The sequence below is a fragment of the Tursiops truncatus genome, chromosome 9 (genome assembly GCF_011762595.2).
Source record: "Tursiops truncatus isolate mTurTru1 chromosome 9, mTurTru1.mat.Y, whole genome shotgun sequence".
In the NCBI taxonomy this organism is placed as follows: domain Eukaryota; kingdom Metazoa; phylum Chordata; class Mammalia; order Artiodactyla; family Delphinidae; genus Tursiops; species Tursiops truncatus.
In genome coordinates, this window is record NC_047042.1 from 53109980 (window position 1) to 53129013 (window position 19034).

Sequence of the window (19034 nt, forward strand, 5' to 3'; positions counted from 1 at the left end):
GTTCAGATACTAAGAAGTTAAGGGAATTCCCTGGTGGTCCAGTGGTTAGGACTCTATGCTTTCACTGTTGAGGGCCCGAGTGCAAGTTAAAAAGTGTACCTAGAGCTCAGATGAGAGGGAAAACCGAAAATGAAACTCTGGGAGACAGATCAGAACATCAAAGGCAAGTGGCATTGTCACAAAAGTTGTTCTAAATATTTGCCCAAGTGATTGTTAGTTAACAAACAGACACATTTGCACAAGTAACTCAAACCACTAATACTTTTAAGCTGAATGTTTTATAACATTTATAACACATAGAATTTAAAATTTTATACTGATACCCTCTCTTTATAATTATTAAGTTATATTTTAATCTATATCTAAATTCTTAAAGGTTCCCTGATTCAAATATTTATTCAACAGAACTGTGTGCTGTATCCGTCTCTTGGACACTAACAGTATATAACACAAACTAGAATACTAAGGTTCCTAAAAATTCTATAGTTAAAATATGACTTAATTTTGTTTCCTCAATTTATTTGAATACAATGCCCATTTTTGAGCAATGAGGTTTTACAGACCTAATGTTCACAGCGTATGATATTTAAAATATTAATCTACACAATTTTCAAAATTGTTTTCAGTTTTGCTGCTTATTTCTCTACAGGATATCTGGCAAGAATGATGGGGACAATTGTTTTATCTTGGAAACAAATTCACTTTTATTATTTAGTCCTCAAATACTCCTTTCTGCTAAAAAATTCTCCATATAAAATCTTCTAACTCATGAATCAGGTCCATATATTGCCTTATTTTTAGCATTGTTCCTATACAAGTAAGTCAGCATAAATTTTCCAGGATCCCTTCTGTCTCTAAAATTATGTAACCCTATGCAAAATATATTCAGCATTCTCCCTTTAAAAAATATTCCCCATTGTCAAAGTCTTTCTACACTGTGAACTTATAACAGTAAGTTAATATGACTCTACTGTAAAGCAAAAATATTGGATCCATGAAATAAAGATGCACTGGAATTCACCCAAGCTTACTAATATGCCTTAAAGCCACCATCTAACCAAGTCTCATGAGAAAGACCTTAGCATAAGTTGAATTTATATCTAAAAGCCCTAATTAGACCCCTGTTCAAGCCATTATCACTAGGTTTTCTCTTGTGCCTGGCTGCTGAAACAGTTGTTCTCAGTGTGTACAATAAGTGAGAAGCAACATCAGATCATAACATTTGCAAACTGGAAGGTACCTTCAAGATCAGCCATTTCAACCTCTTCAATTTACAGATGAGGAAAAGGAGATCCAGTGAGGTTAAGTGACTTGCTTAGAAGCGGTTTGCAAAATCAAAATTTGTTACCATTACTGAGAGGATATTGTGTGAATTAAAAGGTTTTGAAATGTTACAAACTATTTCCTCTAATCAAATACAGAAAATCAGTTGTAGAAAAAGAAATAGAAGTATTAAACTCATTGAATTTAAGTATGAGCACTGAGATTAGTGTTTCCTGACAATACTGTATCATTCATTTTCAAGTATTTTTTCACATAGTTCATTCATGATGACTTTAAGTGCACAGATCATTAAGGCTTGTAGGAATTTTGAATCATCTTTTATGAGAAACCTTCCTGTTCTATTAAAAGACAAGCTGACTTGTCCACAACAAAATATTTGCTGACTTTGTAGTTCAAAACTGAATTCTCCAAAAGGACATACACATATAAAATAAATGCTCTTCATCCTATGTTGTTCTGTCTTAGATGAGGCAGGAATGGACCAGGCCAGTGTTGATTCAGAAAGGACACTGAGTCAAACAGAACTTGGTGGACCTTGGTTGAGACATAAGAAGGACTTAAGACAGAGGCATCATCATATAGGCACAGAATGGCACTCGGCAAGATTTTATCAAAAGATAAAGTGAAATATATCCACAGTTTGGGAAGAAATGTCAGAAATCACCTAGACTCAAATTCTTCTAAAAAAGATGAGGAAACTGAGGGCCAGAGGAAAAGAGTGACTTCAAGTCAGTGGATAAGTCAAGGTTAGAGGCCAGTTCTCCTGGGACGTAACAGACTATTCTGTACTATAGAATAGAATACTTTGTTTGACTTCACCACACCGTGGAGACCAGGTATCTGCAGGCCACCACATGTGTAAAGAAGTCAGGGATAGAGTGACAGGCCAGGGTGCACCTGGGTTGTAATCTGAGAGTTCCCCTGGCATCCCAGTGTATCTGGTTGGTACCTCTGGCCCTCCACACACCAGATGCTCAGAGGCTAGTACCCTGTGGTCTTTGGATTCCATAAATTTAAGTCATTTCTTTCTCTTGCAGTCTTTTCTTCCTCTGTTGATTGTTGGAGATGACTGAGAGAAATTCCATAGCATATAAACTGTGGTATTATCACTCTTGCCAATGGCTGGGCCTGTAGCTCTGCCCATCAAGTACCTGACATTCTGAGAAATGTGATTCTGGAAAATGAGATCAGTATCTTCACTTCTGCCCAGGAGCATCTCCCACAGGATCCCACTCAGCTCATCCACCTCTCCCTAATCCATCCTTCCATCTGCTTTTTTAAAATGGTAACCCTTTGAACATAGAACTAGATGAGGACAAAGAGGTACCAGAAAACTCTAATCTTTCATTGCCTTTTAGGCCTGTGAGCTTCTAAGGCCTCTGTAAAAACCTTGAGTGTTGGATTTGCCTTCAGTTATATGGTTACAGTTGATTAATCTTGCCTTCTTCACTAAAAACTCTTATAATCCATGAGCCATTTGTCCTAAGCTTCCTTCATAGACCTATTTAATCATTACTGCTGATTGTAAAACTCTGGCTTATATTATTTTGGCAAATCCACCCATCAAAACGATAGGACAAATTTAACTTGAATTCTGGGATAGGGTTCAGGCGTAATCTAAAAATTAAGAACAGAGCCAGAAAGCCAATGAAAATGCAAAAGGGGCTGTATTCAACATCAGGCTTATAGGAGACTGCAAAGAAGCAGGCAAAAGATAAAGCAAGGGGCCAGGAACAGGTCAAGAAGTGGTGTTTAAACAAAATTAACTTGAAGGTGCTGGACAAAATTTGGTCCCTGCCAGTAGTTTTCTACTGAATTGGTAGTCTTCTTTACCAAGACACTCAAGCTTCTTTCTTTGTCTGTTCAAATTCTCTCAGAATAATGGGGCTTGGGGAGAAGGTTATCATGCATAAAGCAAACCACAGAATCAGAGTCAGCACAGTGGTCTCTCAGCTACAGCTGCCTCACTCCCCTCTCCCTTTCAGGCATTGAGGCTGCTGCCCATTCTTTCTGGGGTCCCCCCTGTGGGAACCCTTGGCTTCTGTTGCCCCTGGGGACTTAATGCCTCTATCAGTTTTCTGGTTTCCACATCTTTTCATCTCATCATCATCTCAGACCAGTAAAGAAACATCCTCCTCTTCCAGGGTCCAGCCATCAGCAAGTGGATCGGCCCCAACAGCAGACGCTATCCTATCCATCTAGCGCTTTCCAGTTTGCCAGAAGTTCATGCTGTCTGGGGAGTGAGAAGGGTTGTGGCCAAGTGTATTCAGCTCACTGCACTGGAAACCAATGCCGTTCCTCATCAGACTCTCCTCCCCATTCCCTTCACACCCAGCATTCAGGCCCTGATCCTAAGTCTGGTGCCCCCTGCCAAATCCTAATGTTCTTATGGTGACGTCTGGCTCTTAGAAACTTGAGATGTCCAAAATGTCCCATCCTTGGGGCTTTAGTTAGGGGATACTGAATTTGCCAAACATTTCAGTATATCTACAAACCTCCAATATGGATAGACTTCAAATTCTTACATCCCCTGGAAGGACCACTGCCCCGGGCAGGCTGAAACTGTGTAATAGCCATCATGGAGATGGCTTTTGAGGGGTTCATTTTCAGTGCTTCACACTTTGATGCCAGCCCTAATGTGTACACGTACTATGTTTTTATTGAACTTTTATAAGTAGATTCACACAGGTAATTCTAACAATGTACCTTGTCAACTCTTACACAATTCTTTCTACCAAGTGAATGTTTGTTTAGATAACCCTTGATTACTTAAGATAAGAGACAGAACCAAGGAGGTGACTAAATTAAAAGGGAAAATCATTCATATTGTGTTTGCTTATTTTACTTGTATTTAAAAGTAGTCATGAACAGAGCTATTCTTGGAATTTATGTCACTTAAAAATTGTGATGCTACTGTTAAGTCTCATTGAATGTTATCATTTTCCACCCCGCTTCTCTGTGGGATTACCTCTTTTTCTCTCTACAGTACTGATTAAGAGGATCAATTTTACAATTGAGGAAAAGCATCAGAATAAATAGAACTTCGTTCAGTTGTTCTCACACTAAAGCTCACTATCTTTTTGCCCGTACTTTCCCAGGCTGAAAGAGATAATTAAACATTCTAGGATAAAAGGGCTTCCCCTCATCACCAGCTGGCCTGTGGGCTGCATTTAGCAATAACTATAAACAGGGGTGGCAATAATGTTAATGAACTTTAAGCAGAGAAAATGACCAAACAAATCAGGATTACTTGTGGATAGACTATCATGAGGCTATCTGATCAATGTTTAGTGCCTCTTTTGTTGTTGTTCCCATAAAAATAAGTTTGTTTTTGATGTTTCACTTTTGTAAAACAAATTTTCATGAAACTGAGGCTGTTTCAAAGTCTCAACCTGATTATGAGTTTGGGATTGACATGTACATACTGCTACATTTAAAATATATAACCAACAAGGACCGACTGTATAGCACAGGGAACTCTGCTCAAAACTCTGTAATAACCTAAATGGGGAAAAAAAAAACGTGAAAAAGAATAGATACATGTATATGTATAACTGAATCACTTTGCTGTACACCTGAGGCTAACACAACATTGTTAATCAACTATACTCTAATATAAAATAAAATTTTTTAAAAATCCATAAAATTCGCTTTAGAAAAACAAAAACAAAAAAACAACCAAAAATCTCAACTCACAACAATAAAAGACTTTTTCTGCATAGTTCCATTGCCTTGAGAACTCTGCTTAGAATATCACTATGGTAAAACAAAATGAATAAATGTAATATCATTAGTTGGTCTTATATTCACATAATCTTTCTAAATAGTGTTGCAGCTGGATTTGGATATCAATATCCAAATATTGGGTAGTTCATACTATCACCATACCATAGAGAAAATTTTGGTTTTCCATCTGTAGCAAACTACTGCATTACCATAATAGAAAAGAATGTTTCCAAAAGCCAGTGATGCTCCAGTATTCCTTCTCATGATATAAAGCGCCTCAAATAAAGCAACAATAGTATAAATTGTGGCAGACTAAAATCACCAGTAGACCTATGATCTAAATGCTGTGTATATGTAATAGGGTGGATTATGTTACAATACATGTGTTATAATAACTTATTTTTCCCAACTGGCAAGAAAATAGATGTCTTCTTTAAGAACCGTAGGGTATTTTCTTTGGTTTTGATAAAAATAATATTAGTTAGAAATAAATTTTTAAAGAAAAGAAACTAACATTTTCCAGAAAAAATGTGTGACTTTGGTATTTCTCTTTTAGAATTACACATGAGGGTTGGTTATGAGGTTGCAATTCTAAATTTCTGCAAGTACCTGATAACCTTGTACATAACTAAAGGATATTGTTTAGAGATAAGAGTCACTGCTAAGTAACTGTCACTGAGTTTGAAGCTCCTACCCCTTCACAATACTTGCTAATATTGCTTTGGCAATACTATCTTTTCCTCATTCCCATGTTCATATACAAGAGACACCTTTCAAAATTTAAAATGAATCTGTGTTGGAAACGTGGATTTATGAATGCTGTTTGTGGTTGTTCAAAACACAGAAAAACGACGAGGAGCCTGCTGAGCTCCTAGGCTGATCCCCTGCCCCCCAAACCCCCTCCAGGTCACGTGGGTCCTTGGGGGCATAGGAAGGAGGCCGAGTGTAGAACAGGAGAGGCAGGCGGGAGGGGCCCTCCGGGAGGAGTGGGTGAGGAACGCAGGGCAACTGCCCTGCGCACTCCGGCACGAGGAGCCTGATGAGCTCCCAGGCAGGTCCCCTGCCATCCACGGCACCCCTCCCCCCGCCGCACTGGTCCTGGGGGCATAGGAGGGAGGCAGGGGAGATCAGGAGAGGCGGGCGGAGGGGCCCACCCAGACCCCAAACCGGAGGAGCAGGAGAGGAGAGGAGGGCATTTGCCCTGTTCACTTGAGCCCAGGAAGCCTGCTGGGCTCCCAGGTGAGGTCCCCTGCCCTCTGAGACCAGGGGTGGGGGGGCAGGCCTGGGCCCCTTCTGTTCCTTGAGCCTAAGCCCCACCCCCCACAGCCCCCAGGGCCTTTTCCATTGGCCCTGCTCACCACCCAAATCTCGCCCTTGCTTAGGCTCCGCCCTCCACAGCCAAGGCCTCCTCCCCCCTTTTTTTTTCCTTTTCCCTCCTCCTCTTTTTTTACTTTTGTGTTACTGATGTACCTTCCAGTTGTTGATGCATCTGTATTTTTATTTTTACATTCTTTCTAACATATCTGTTAGTTTCCTAGTCTAATTTTATTTTTTACTTTGCTGCTGTTCTCTTTTTTCTTTTCACCCCACACGGCTTGCAGGATCTTGGTTCGTGAGCCCAGGGTTGGGCAGAAGCTCCTGCAGTAGGAGCTCCGAGTTTGAACCACTGAACTAACAGAGAACCTCAGACTCCAGGGAATATTCATCGGAGTGAGGTCTCACAGAGGTCCTCACCTCAGCACCAAGACCCAGCTCTACCCAATAGCATACAAACTCCAGTATTGGAAGCCTCAGGGCAACAACCAGTAAAAATGGAACATACTCCCACTCATAAAAAAAAAAAAAAAAAAGAGATGGCAAAAAAATATGCTACAGATGAAGGAGCACGGTAAAAACCTACAAGACCAAATAAATGAAGAGGAAATAGGCAATCTACCTGAAAAAGAATTCAGAGTAATGATAGTAAAGATGATCCAGAATCTCGGAAAGAGAATGGAAGCACGGGTTGAGAAAATACAAGAAATGTTTAATAAAGATCTAGAAGAACTAAAGAACAAACAGAGATAAACAATACAATAACTGAAATGAAAAATACACTAGAAGGAATCAATAACAGAATAAGAGGCAGAAGAACGAATAATTGAACTGGAAGATAAAATGGTAGAAATAACTGCAGAGGAGCAGAATAAAGAAAAACAGAATGAATAGAATTGAAAACAATCTCATGGAGCTCTTGGGCAACACTAAACGCACCAACATTCGAATTACAGGGGTCCCAGAAGAAGAAAAAGAAAAGGTATGAGAAAATATTTGAAGAGATTACAGTGGAAAACTTCCCTAACATGGGAAAGGAAATAGTCACCCAAGTCCAGGAAGCATAGAGAGTCCCATATAGGATAAACCCTAGGAAAAACACACCAAGACACATATTAATCAAACTAACAAAAATTAAATTCAAGGAAAAAATATTAAAAACAGCAAGGGAAAAATAAAAAATAACATACAAAGGAATCCCCATAAGGTTATAAGCTGATTTTTCAGTGGAAACTCTGCAGGCCAGAAGGGAGTGGCAGGATATACTTAAAGTGATGAAAGAGAAAAACCTACAACCAAGATTACTCTACCCAGCAAGGATCTCATGCAGTTTGACAGAGAAGTAAAAAGCTTTTCAGATAAGCAAAAGTTAAGAGAATTCAACACCACCAAACCAGCTTTACAACAAATGCTAAAGTAGCTTCTTTAAGCAGGAAACACAAGAGAAGAAAAAGATCCACAAAAACAAAGCCAAAACAATTAAGAAAATGGTAATAGGAACATACATATTGATAATAACCTTGAATGTAAATGGATTAAATGCCCCAACCAAAAGACACAGACTGGCTGAATGGATACAAAAACAAGACCCATATATATGCTATCTACAAGAGACCCACTTCAGGCCTAGGGACACATACAGACTGAAAGTGAAGGGATGGAAAAAGATATTCCATGCAAATGGAAATCAAAAGAAAGCTGGGCAGCAATACTCACATCAGATAAAATAGACTTTAAAATAAAGACTGTTACAAGAGATAAGGTGGGACACTACATAATGATCAAGGGATCAATCCAAGAAGAGAATATAACAATTATAAATGTTTGTGCACCCAACATAGGAGCACCTCAATACATAAGGCAAATACTAACAACCATGAAAGGAGAAATCGACAGTAACATAATAATAGTAGGGGACTTTAACACCCCACTTACACCAATGGATAGATCATCCAAACAGAAAATTAATAAGGAAACACAAGCTTTAAATGACACAATAGACCAGATAGATCTAATCCATATTTATAGAACATTCCACCCAGAAGTGGCAGAATATACTTTCTTCTCAAGTGCACATGGAACATTCTCCAGGATAGATCACATCTTGGGTCACAAATCAAGCCTTGGAAAATTTAAGAGAATTGAAATCATATCAAGCATCTTTTCTGACCAAAATGCTATGAGACTGGAAATCAATTACAGGAAAAAAACCTGTAAAAAACACAAATACATGGAGGCTAAACAGTGCGCTACTAAATAACCAAGAGATCACTGAAGAAATCAAAGAAGAAATTAAAAATACATAGAAACAAATGACAACGAAAACACGACTTCCCAAAACCTATGGGACATAACAAAAGCAGTTCTAAGAGGGAAGTTTTTAGCAATAAAATCTCACCTCAAGAAAAAAGAAAAATCTCAAATAAACAATCTAACCCTACACTTAAAACAACTAGAGAAAGAAGAACAAAGAAAACCCAAAGTCAGTAGAAGGAAAGAAATCATAAAGATCAGAGCAGAAGTAAATGAAATAGAAATGAAGAAAACAATAGCAAAATCAATAAAACTAAAAGCTGGTTCTTTGAGAGGGTAAACAAAATTGATAAACCCTTACCTAGACTCACCAAAAAAAAAAGGGAGAGGACACAAATCAATAAAATTAGAAATGAAAAAGGAGAAATCACAACTGACACTGCAGATATACATAGAATTATAAGAGACTACTACAAACAACTATATGCCAATAAAATGGACAATGATGAAGAAATGGACAAATTCTTGGAAAGGTATAATTTTCCATGACTTAACAGTAAGAATTAGAAAATATAAACAGACCTATCACAAGTAATAAAATTGAAACTGTAATTAAAAATCTTCCAACAATCAAAAGTTCAGGACCAGATGGCTTCACAGGTGAATTCCATCAAACATTTAGAGGAGCGCTAACACTGATCCTTTTCAAATTCTTTGAAAAAACTGCAGAGGGAGAAACACCCACAAATTCATTCTACGAAGCCACCATAACCCTGATACCAAAACCAGAAAAAGATACCACAAAAAAGGAAAATTATAAACCACTATCACTGATGAACATAGATGCAAAAATCCTGAACAAAATACTAGCAAACAGAATCCAACAGCACATTAAATGGATCATATACCATGATCAAGTGGGATTTATGCCAGGGAGCAAGAATTCTTCAATATATGCAAATCAATCAATGTGACACACCACAGTAACAAATTATGGAATAAAAACTATATGATCATCTCAATAGATGCAGAAAAAGTTTTTGACAAAATTTAACACCCACTTATGATAAAAACGCTCCAGAAAATGGGCATAGAGGGAATCTACCTCAACATAATAAATGCCATATATGACAAACCCACACCAAGCATTGATTTCACACTCAATGGTGAAAAACTGAAAGCACTTTCACTAAGATCAGGAACAAGACAAGGAGGTCCACTCTCCCCACTATTATTCAACATAGTTTTGGAAGTTTTAGCCACAGCAATCAGAGAAGAAAAGCAAATAAAAGGAATACAAATTGGAAAAGAAGAATTAAAACTGTCACTGTTTACAGATGACATAACACTATACATAGAAAATCCGAAAGATGCCACTAGAAAACTACTAGAACTAATCAATGAATTTGGTAAGGTTGCAGGATACAAAATTAATGCACAGAAATCTCTGGCATTCCTATACACCAACAACGAAAAATCAGAAAGAGAAATTAAGGAAAAACTTCCACTTACCTTTGCAACAAAAAGTTAAAATACCTAGGAATAAACCTGCCTAAGGAGGTAAAAGACTTGTACTCAGAAAACTATAAAACACTGATGAAAGAAATCAAAGATGACATAAACAGATGGAGAAATATACCATGTTCCTGGATTGGAAGAATCAACATTGTGAAAATGTCTCTACTACCCAAAGCAATCTACAGATTCAATGAAATCACTATCAAACTACCAATGGCATTCTTCACAGAATTTGAACAAAAATTTTTACAATTCGTATGGATACACAAAAGACCCAAAATAGCCAAAGCAATCTTGAGAAAGAAAAACGGAGTTGGAGGAATCAGACCCCCTGACTTCAAACTATACCACAATGCTACAGTAATCGAGACAGTATGGTACTGGCACAAAAACAGAAATATTGATCAGTGGTACAGGACAGAAAGCCCAGAGACAAACCCACACACATATGGTCACCTAATCTATGACAAAGGAGGCAAGAACACACAATGGAGAAAAGACAGCCTCTTCAATAAGTGGTGCTGGGTAAACTGGACAGCTACATGTAAAAGAAAGAAATTAGAACTCTACCTAACACCATACACAAAAATAAACTCCAAATGGATTAAAGACTTAAATGTAAGACCAGACACTATAAAACTTTTAGATGAATACATAGTAAAAACACTCTTTGACATAAAACACAGCAAGATATTTTTTGACCCACCTCCTAGAGTAACAGAAATAAAAACAAAAATAAACAAATGGGACTTAATTAAACTTAAAAGCTTTTGCACAGCAAAGGAAACCATAAACATGACAAAATGACAACCCTCAGAATGGGAGAAAATATTTGCAAATGAAACGACAAAGGATTCATCTCCAAAATATACTAACATCTCATGGAGCTCAATATCAAAAGAACAAACAATCCAGTTAAAAAATGGGCGGAAGTCCTAAATTGACATTTTACCAATGAAGACATACAGATGGCCAAGAGGTACATGAAAAGATGCTCAACATCACTAATTATTAAAGAAATGCAAATCAAAACTACAATGAAGTACCACCTCACACCTGTCAGAATGGCCATTATCAAAAAAGCTAGAAACAATAAATGATGGAAAGGGTGTGGAGAAAAAGGAACCTTCCTGCACTGTTGGTGGGAATGTAAATTGATACAACCACTATTGAAAACAATATGGAGGTTTCTTGAAAAACTAAAAATAGAACTACCATATGACCCAGCAATCCCACTACTGGGCGTACACCCTGAGACAACCATAATTCAAAAATAGACATGCACCACAATGTTCATTGCAGCTCTATTTACAATCGCCAGGACATCAAACCAACCTAAGTATCCATCGACAGATGAATGGATAAAGAAGATGTGGCACATATATACAATGGAATATTACTCAACCATAAAAACAAAGGAAATTGAGTTATTTGTAGTGAGGTGGATGGACTTAGAGTCTGTCATACAGAGTGAAGTAAGTCAGAAAGAGTAAAACAAATACCATATGCTAACACATATATATGGAATCTAAAAAAAAAAAAAATGGTCATGATGAACCTAATTTCAGGGCAGGAATAAAGAGGTAGACATAGAGAATGGACTTGATGACATGAGGTAGGGTGGGCAAAGCTGGGGCGAAGTCAGAGGAGCATCGACATATACACACTACCAAATGTTAAAATAGTTGGCTGGTGGGAAGCAGCGGCATAGCACAGGGAGATCGGCTTGGTGCTTTGCGATGACCTAGAGGGGTGGGATAGGGAGGATGGGAGGAAGGCTCAAAGGGAGGGGATATGGGGACATGTGTATGCATATGGCTGAATCACTTTGTTGTGCAACAGAAACAACACAGTACTGTGAAGTAATTATACTCCAATAAAGATCTATTAGAGAAAAAACAGAAACACAGAAAAACTAAGAATATTGAGTTAAATCACAAATAGATTCTTTTTATCTGGTCATTATTTAAAACTAATTCTTTCATTTGAAGTAAGATTTCAACAAACACAAATTGCAGTCTTGGGATTACTATGAACACTTAGTGATGCCCACTGGACCTGGACTTGTTGGCCAGGATTTATCGTGACCAGGGAATTATGGTTTTACTGTAGTTTCTTTGTAAACTCACATTACAAAGGTCGTTCTTGACATTTACACAATAGATACTGCTGTGTATTATAAATCCATGCCCTAAACCACCTTTCATAGGCCAAATTCAGAATTTCCCACTAGAAGTGATTGTGAGTGATTTAGAGAAACCCATGGAGATTCGGGCAAGGGAAGGGAGGTCAGCCTTCATGATGTGACGGTGGCATTTGTAGACTATTATTTGTTGCAGCACCGGCGAAACCAAACACTCCAAATGCTTTGTGACCATGTTCACCACAAGATAGCCACAGTCTCTTCTATCCCCCTCTCTCTTCCATGCTGAGGAGTCCTAGGCAGATTCCTAGCACTAGAGGACACCTCAAGTTGTGTGTTAATGCATTTTCATCATCCACAGCTAGAATTACCCCCTTACGCCATTGAGTCTCCCCTTTCCTTCCAAACACTTTCTTTCTCCTCACTCCTAATTCAACTCCAGGCGATGAGAGTGGCAATAAGAAGAGGAGGCTCCTGTGGAGGGCAGCTGGGGAGTCTCCTCACCCCCGGGGCCCCATGCACAAGTGTGGGTTATCTGCCCCACTCCCTTCTGTCTTAGCTGTGCTCCAGAACACTGTGGGCACCCAGGCTAGGAGATTTTAAAGACTGAAAGCCACCCAACATTCTGATCAAGGCCCCCTGGAAGACATCAGACAGAAGCAGGAGTTCTGTGAGAGGGAGGTTCACAGATTGATCTCTCTGGTTTTTAGGAGGGAGCTGACAGGATTCCATTCTGCTGTTGCTTCCCCTTGTGCCTGTAAAGGTTCACACCCACCCACTGGATTGCCTGCAGGGATGGTATTTAACAAAATAGTGCTAATTTTTAGCTTTCCAAAAATGGAACACCACACCCGCTCCATTAAAAAAAAATCAAGTATTTTGTTCGTTTTTCAGACATTTGATTTCTCAAACATATTTGTTAAGAATGTATTCTATAATAAAGTATAGACTGCCTCTATCCTGTGAAAGGTATCACCAATTATGAATCTGTATGTCCACCTTAGAGTTCTTAAATTAGTTTGGAACTAAAAGAAAAGCTTTTCTCATTTCAGGTCACGCCTGTACTGCTAAAGAAAGAAGCGGCATAAAAGTATTTATTCCATACAACACTTGGGATAGAGCTTTCATTACAACTTAAAATGACAGTAAGTTCAGAAAACTGATGGAAAATGTCTAGAGGATCTTCAAAAGTTACTTTTAAAAAGCTTAACAAGACAAACTATACTTCCTGAGCAAAACCAGGATCAGTTTCTTGTGCTTAGAAATGGTTGATCCCAAAACATAGGTATCAACCATTTTGAGGAATCTTCAATAAATGCCAGGCTGTCAATTAAACAGGAAAACCGTAATTTCTTTAGTGTTAGAACAATTTTGCTAAACTTATTGGTGTATAGGCCTTTTTTAATTTATAGATTTTTATAATGACTTGCTACCTAAAAATTCATGTTCTTCATATAATTGTTCAGGGGGGAGATTTTAATAGATTTTTCCATCTTCATAGATTTCTAAAACCTATGAGAAAGTGTATAGCCAAAGCATTATTGTGTCTCTGGGACAAATCAGTAAGGAGAAAGCATTCTAGATGAGTGTGTATCATCTAATACAGCAGGTAGAAGTTGATGAAAACTATCATCGGGTGATGGTCCTAAAATGCCTCAAGCATCCTACTCTTCATTGGAACTAAGAATAAATCAAGGAGACAGAGAAAGTGGGGATGTACTTTCATAGGGAATTACAATGGGCAAGGGAGAGAATACAGTCAAGCACTCTAATATCTCCTGTTGTTGTTTACTTACAGAATCTGTACTTTGTAAAAACTGACATTAAATACTATGGGACGAGCCTAAAATGTTCTGATTATGTCAATCTTATTGTTTCTGACATATATCTAAATAAACACGATAGTAGTGCCAACAATAAGAATCATGATCAGTAATTTCACTTATCATTTTGATAGACCTGACCATTCACTAAGTGATTTCAGAAGCATTACTTCAGTGTAGAAACACAGCCGCAATTAGTATTTTACAGATGATGCAATCGAAAGTCAGACAGCATGCAGCACCCTGATATTTAGGAGCAAGTAAGTGGCAGAGCAGAAAGTCAGCCAACACTTCAGCCTATAAGTCTGGGTTTCTTCTCACTATATCCTACTTCTACTCTATTCCTCAAAACGAATTAAAATCGCCAAATCTGTTGGAATTTGCCACTGAGTGTATTTTCTACATTATCAAGTCATTATTTCCCATGGTATAAAGTAGTCATTCAAATAGAGAAAGAGCAGGAAAGAGAAGTAACATTTGCTGGTCACTCACTACCTGCTAGGTGGGAAATTTTTACGATCATCATAGGTATTCTAACAAGCATATTAAAATTCATTCTGATCCCATATTAAAATAATTTCAGCTGGGAAAAATATTAGACATAATTACTATTATCACTTTGGTTTTGAAATTATTGACTACACATTGTTCATTTAACTAGAATAAGCTCTCATTTCTCAGCAATCATTCTGTGGAAAATCTAGCCTACAAATTGTTTTCAAATATGACATTTTGGTGAATACTACATTTAACAACTCATGAAGTTGACAATAATGTTATACTTCACAGACATTTAATAAAACATTTATTCATTTAGAGTTTGCCTTTTTTCATAATTTCCAGGGAATAGATTTTTTTTCTTGGTCTCAAACCTATTTTTGCAGGCAACTGCAAAACCCATGGCCCCCTAATGCTGTGCACTTGGTGCCTAGTAAATAACATGGCCTGGGCACTGTGCCAGGCACTTTGCAGACCTTACCTCATAAGATTATCTGTCTAGTAAAAATAAATAAATAAATAAAGCACACTGGGTTACAGATAACAGGTTGCTGCAGCAAAACCCCAGAAAATCTATAAATAAGGAGGATGATCTCCTATGAATTCCTACCACACCAGCAATTTCAGTGTTCTCTATCTGAATAACAATCGAGTCCAGTGGGGAAAATAGCAGTGAAAATAAAGTGTAAATTGAAAACACAGGAATAAAATTATTTTTCCCTTTAAAAATGTTACTAGAAATGTTAATCATGTATGGACTATATCTGATAAAAATCTATCAACGTCAGTTCATTCGTTGTGACAAATATACTATTGTAAGATCTTAACAACAGGTAAGATGGGTGTGGGGTAAACCAGAATTCTCTGTACTATATTTGCAATTATTTTATAAACCAGAACTATTCTAAAATAAAAGTTTATTTTTATAAATACAATTACAAATAAAAAAGGTTTTAAACAGGAAAAAATGGCCCTAATATCTTCTCTTTACCCTTTCCCTTTCCTTTCTTCCCCTTCATGGATAATTCAGTCACAAAGCCACTGGGTGGGGCAGTACTAACCACCCATGCAGAGGGCAGCTTGTTAAGGAAGGATGGAGTTCAAGTGTGGTGAATAAGTAATCACATGGGGAGAAGGCAACAGGCATCTTGCTGTTAAAGAAAGGAGTTACAAACATGGAAAGAAAACTAGAACACTATCTATCCTGTGGTGATGAATTGAAATTGGAGGTATCAATCAGCATGAACAAATGATTTTCAATATATATATATAGAAATATCAATTTAAGAGAGAGAGAGAGAGAGAGAGAGTGTGTGTGTGTGTGTGAACTGTCCACTGAGGAGGGCCTGGGATCAGTTTCATTTCAACAGCAACTAGTAGACCTAGGGCCCAGATACTAATTTCTAAACATCATTCTCAACTAAAAGAAACTAGGGTTCTTTAGAGAAATAGCTGGGCAGTAACTGGTATGGGCAGTAACTCCCCATATTTCTGGAGAGGAGCTTGACAATATGATTCTAAACCCTTACAAAATATATAATCATTCCTCCAGATATTTCACATCTGGAATTATCTTAATGAAATTATGAAATGAATTAACAAAAATGAAGATTCAAAGATGTTCATTTAGTGTTGCTTATTTTAAGAAAGATTTAGACAATTTAAAATGCTCAAGAGGATCTGTTAATAAAAGCATCTGTACATTGTAATCTATGTAGCCACTAAACATAATTTTATTGCTTTATGTTTTATTAACACATTGTGTATGCCTTTATATACTTTTACACAGGTTTTTTAAATATACTTTTAATGTACTTTTGTATTTATTTATGTTTTATTAACACTAAAAGGCATTCATAATATGTTACTAAGTGGTAAAAGCAAAGTAGAAAGCCATAATAACACAGGGTGAAAAATGTGTGTGTGTGTGTGTGTGTATGTGTGTAACAACATCAGTGATGTATATTAAGTAAAACTCATTATATGTGAAACTAAACACATAACTACACACAGCTGCAACTGAAAAAGAATCACAAAATATGCATAATTGTTAATTTCTTGAATTGTGATGTTCAGGTGAATATGATCTTCTTGTTCCTTTTCTTTGTTTTCAAAATTTTCTATAAGAAATGTATATGACCTGGTCATATAAAATAATAAAGGAGTGGAAACCTGGCCAGAATGCATATGAGCCACTTCTCAGTTTTGTTTATACTGCTTTACCTTGGTCTCTGAGAGGGGGCACTAATCACCATTATTAATGATGGCAACCTTCCACTGTCAGAAGAAGCAACACAGCTGAGAGGCTGAGGACACCTGGACAGGAGGCATTCACTCTGAACTAACTGAAAGTACTGACTGCTATCTCCTCACATTCTGATAAGGGAGAAGACAAATCAATGTTGTCAATAAAGAGTGTTTCTGTGTCCTTGAGAGAAGATTTTATGCATAGAAAAGACCATTCCTAGGTTTCCTTTGGTTTGAAAGCTTAATATTAAATTTATTCAAGGTGCAAATTTAAAAGCCTAACTCACCCTTAAGTTTTTAGATCAATTTACAAATTATTAGTCTAAAATATTTTAATAGTAACTTATAAGAAGATTTTGACTGATAACTGGTCCAATTTTTAAAAATAATTCTTGTTTTAAAAGCTATCCCTTTAAAAATTGTCTGTCAGAAAAACTGAATAGATAGGTAGATAAACAGATGGATAGATTATAGATAAATATGTAAAATCTTAAATGATCCAATACTATACGTAACTTAAGATTTCAACTTAAAGTGAATCAATCAAAACATCTAAATAATTTATTCTATTACACATTTTAAGATAGAATCAAAAGTCTAGGCTGTTACTTGGTGGGGCAAATTCTCTTACACACTAGAAATCCTTAAATATCAAGTACGCACAGATCTCTTCTTAACACAAAAATATTGCTGCTAAACATTTAACTAGGCTAAATATTTCTACTGTAAATTATAAATCTTCCAAGGTTAAAAGCTCTTTATCCATGAAGGAATGGATATCACTACAAATAGTTTTGAGGTTACCTTCTCAGCCAATTGAAGCTGTATGTTGGTTGGAGATTTTCACCAAGCTGCTGACTGGATTTTGGTCAGTGCCATTAAGGGTCACCTTGAGACCTATTCATAGTCTGTAACAGGGACTTTGTAACTTAGCGAGGGTTGAGTTCAAAATGTTGAAAGTGACATAGCCCATATTCCAGATTTACTCATACCCTTCTCAAATTTTTAAGTTAGATTAACTTTCATCCTAACTATGCCATTTAATTAAATCCAACAATGTTGAGACACTGCTTCATTCAGTTCTGAATTATTTTTAGATTCTTTCTTTCCATTAGGACCACAATTCCTACATATACATATATTCCACAACATTTGACTGAATTTTAGATCTCTCTTACAGCTAGCAGTCACAGTGTCTAAAGTCTTTCTCCTGATGAACATGTATATATGCACACGGATTTGGAGAGAAAGCAGGAGTGAGAAGACTGTTAAATCACTGGTAAACCGTTCAGTTTGGGGGCAAAGAAACGTCACTGTCTTTTTGCTACCGTACTTTCTACCCCAGGCAAGTTGATAATATAACACTTAACTGACAAAGCTTAGGAAATAAGTTCTACTTCTTAAAAATTTATTATTTATTTATTTAAAAGGAATCAGACCACCTCTCCAGTATACTTTTTGGAAGAGAGAGTGAAGTAAAGTGCAAGCTCAATTGCTTGGCCTGCAATGTGGTGTCACATGGGCATAGGAAGTTAGCTGTATCACAGCCACCATGCTGCCCCTCACCCTATAGCTCCCACTGACAGCAGAGTCCCAACACCCAGAGAGCTCAGCACCTTAGTGGAGTCTTTTTCACTTCAGTTATAGAAACACCAATTTGACTACAGAATTTAATAGCGAAGGAGAAACGATGCTGCCGCCTCATATTTAGAACACCCTGTTTATACTCTCCTGAAGGCAGAAAGGTAAAATAGACTTAATTGTGCTCAATTGTGCTCTAAATGTGCTCATTTTAGAAACAATTATTCACTGATTCTCAATGCCAAAAGAATGTCAAAAAATCAAAAAAGCAGTCCATAAACTTACAAAAGAGTTACAGCTGAAATCCTTCATATTGTATAGTTCTCACCAATCTAGGAGAGCTCCAGTTGTATCTGTGCCGTGAGTAAAAAGCCATTGGCATCCAGCACCAGGATTATCATCGGCCTACTCAGAAAAATGATTAATTCAAGATAAATAGATTCTGGCTTCAGATACCCTGATTATATTGTATATTCCAGATACTGCTGTATAGCAACACTCTCTCCATTCAGACGTTATCAGGTATTCAGAGGGATGGTTCTTTTCTACTCACGTAACACAAAGCATTCAAGATTTAATCTAGCTCCCTGTATGCTGTGGCTCAATTTTATTTCACTTTACCATCACCCTACCAATACAAATCTCTT

The 19034-nt window shown here is 37.2% G+C and overlaps 1 protein-coding gene and 1 long non-coding RNA gene across 2 annotated transcripts in view; both read right to left on the minus strand.

Annotated features, from left to right (window-relative positions):
- The window catches only part of LOC141279546 (uncharacterized), a 199125-nt gene extending 180421 nt beyond the window's left edge, over positions 1–18704 (minus strand). Inside the window, exon 1 of the long non-coding RNA XR_012333986.1 lies at positions 18673–18704. This is a non-coding gene — a long non-coding RNA (uncharacterized lncRNA). The remainder of the gene's footprint in view (positions 1–18672) is intronic.
- The window catches only part of ZNF804B (zinc finger protein 804B), a 447143-nt gene that overhangs the window by 423297 nt on the left and 4812 nt on the right, over positions 1–19034 (minus strand). The window lies entirely within an intron of this gene.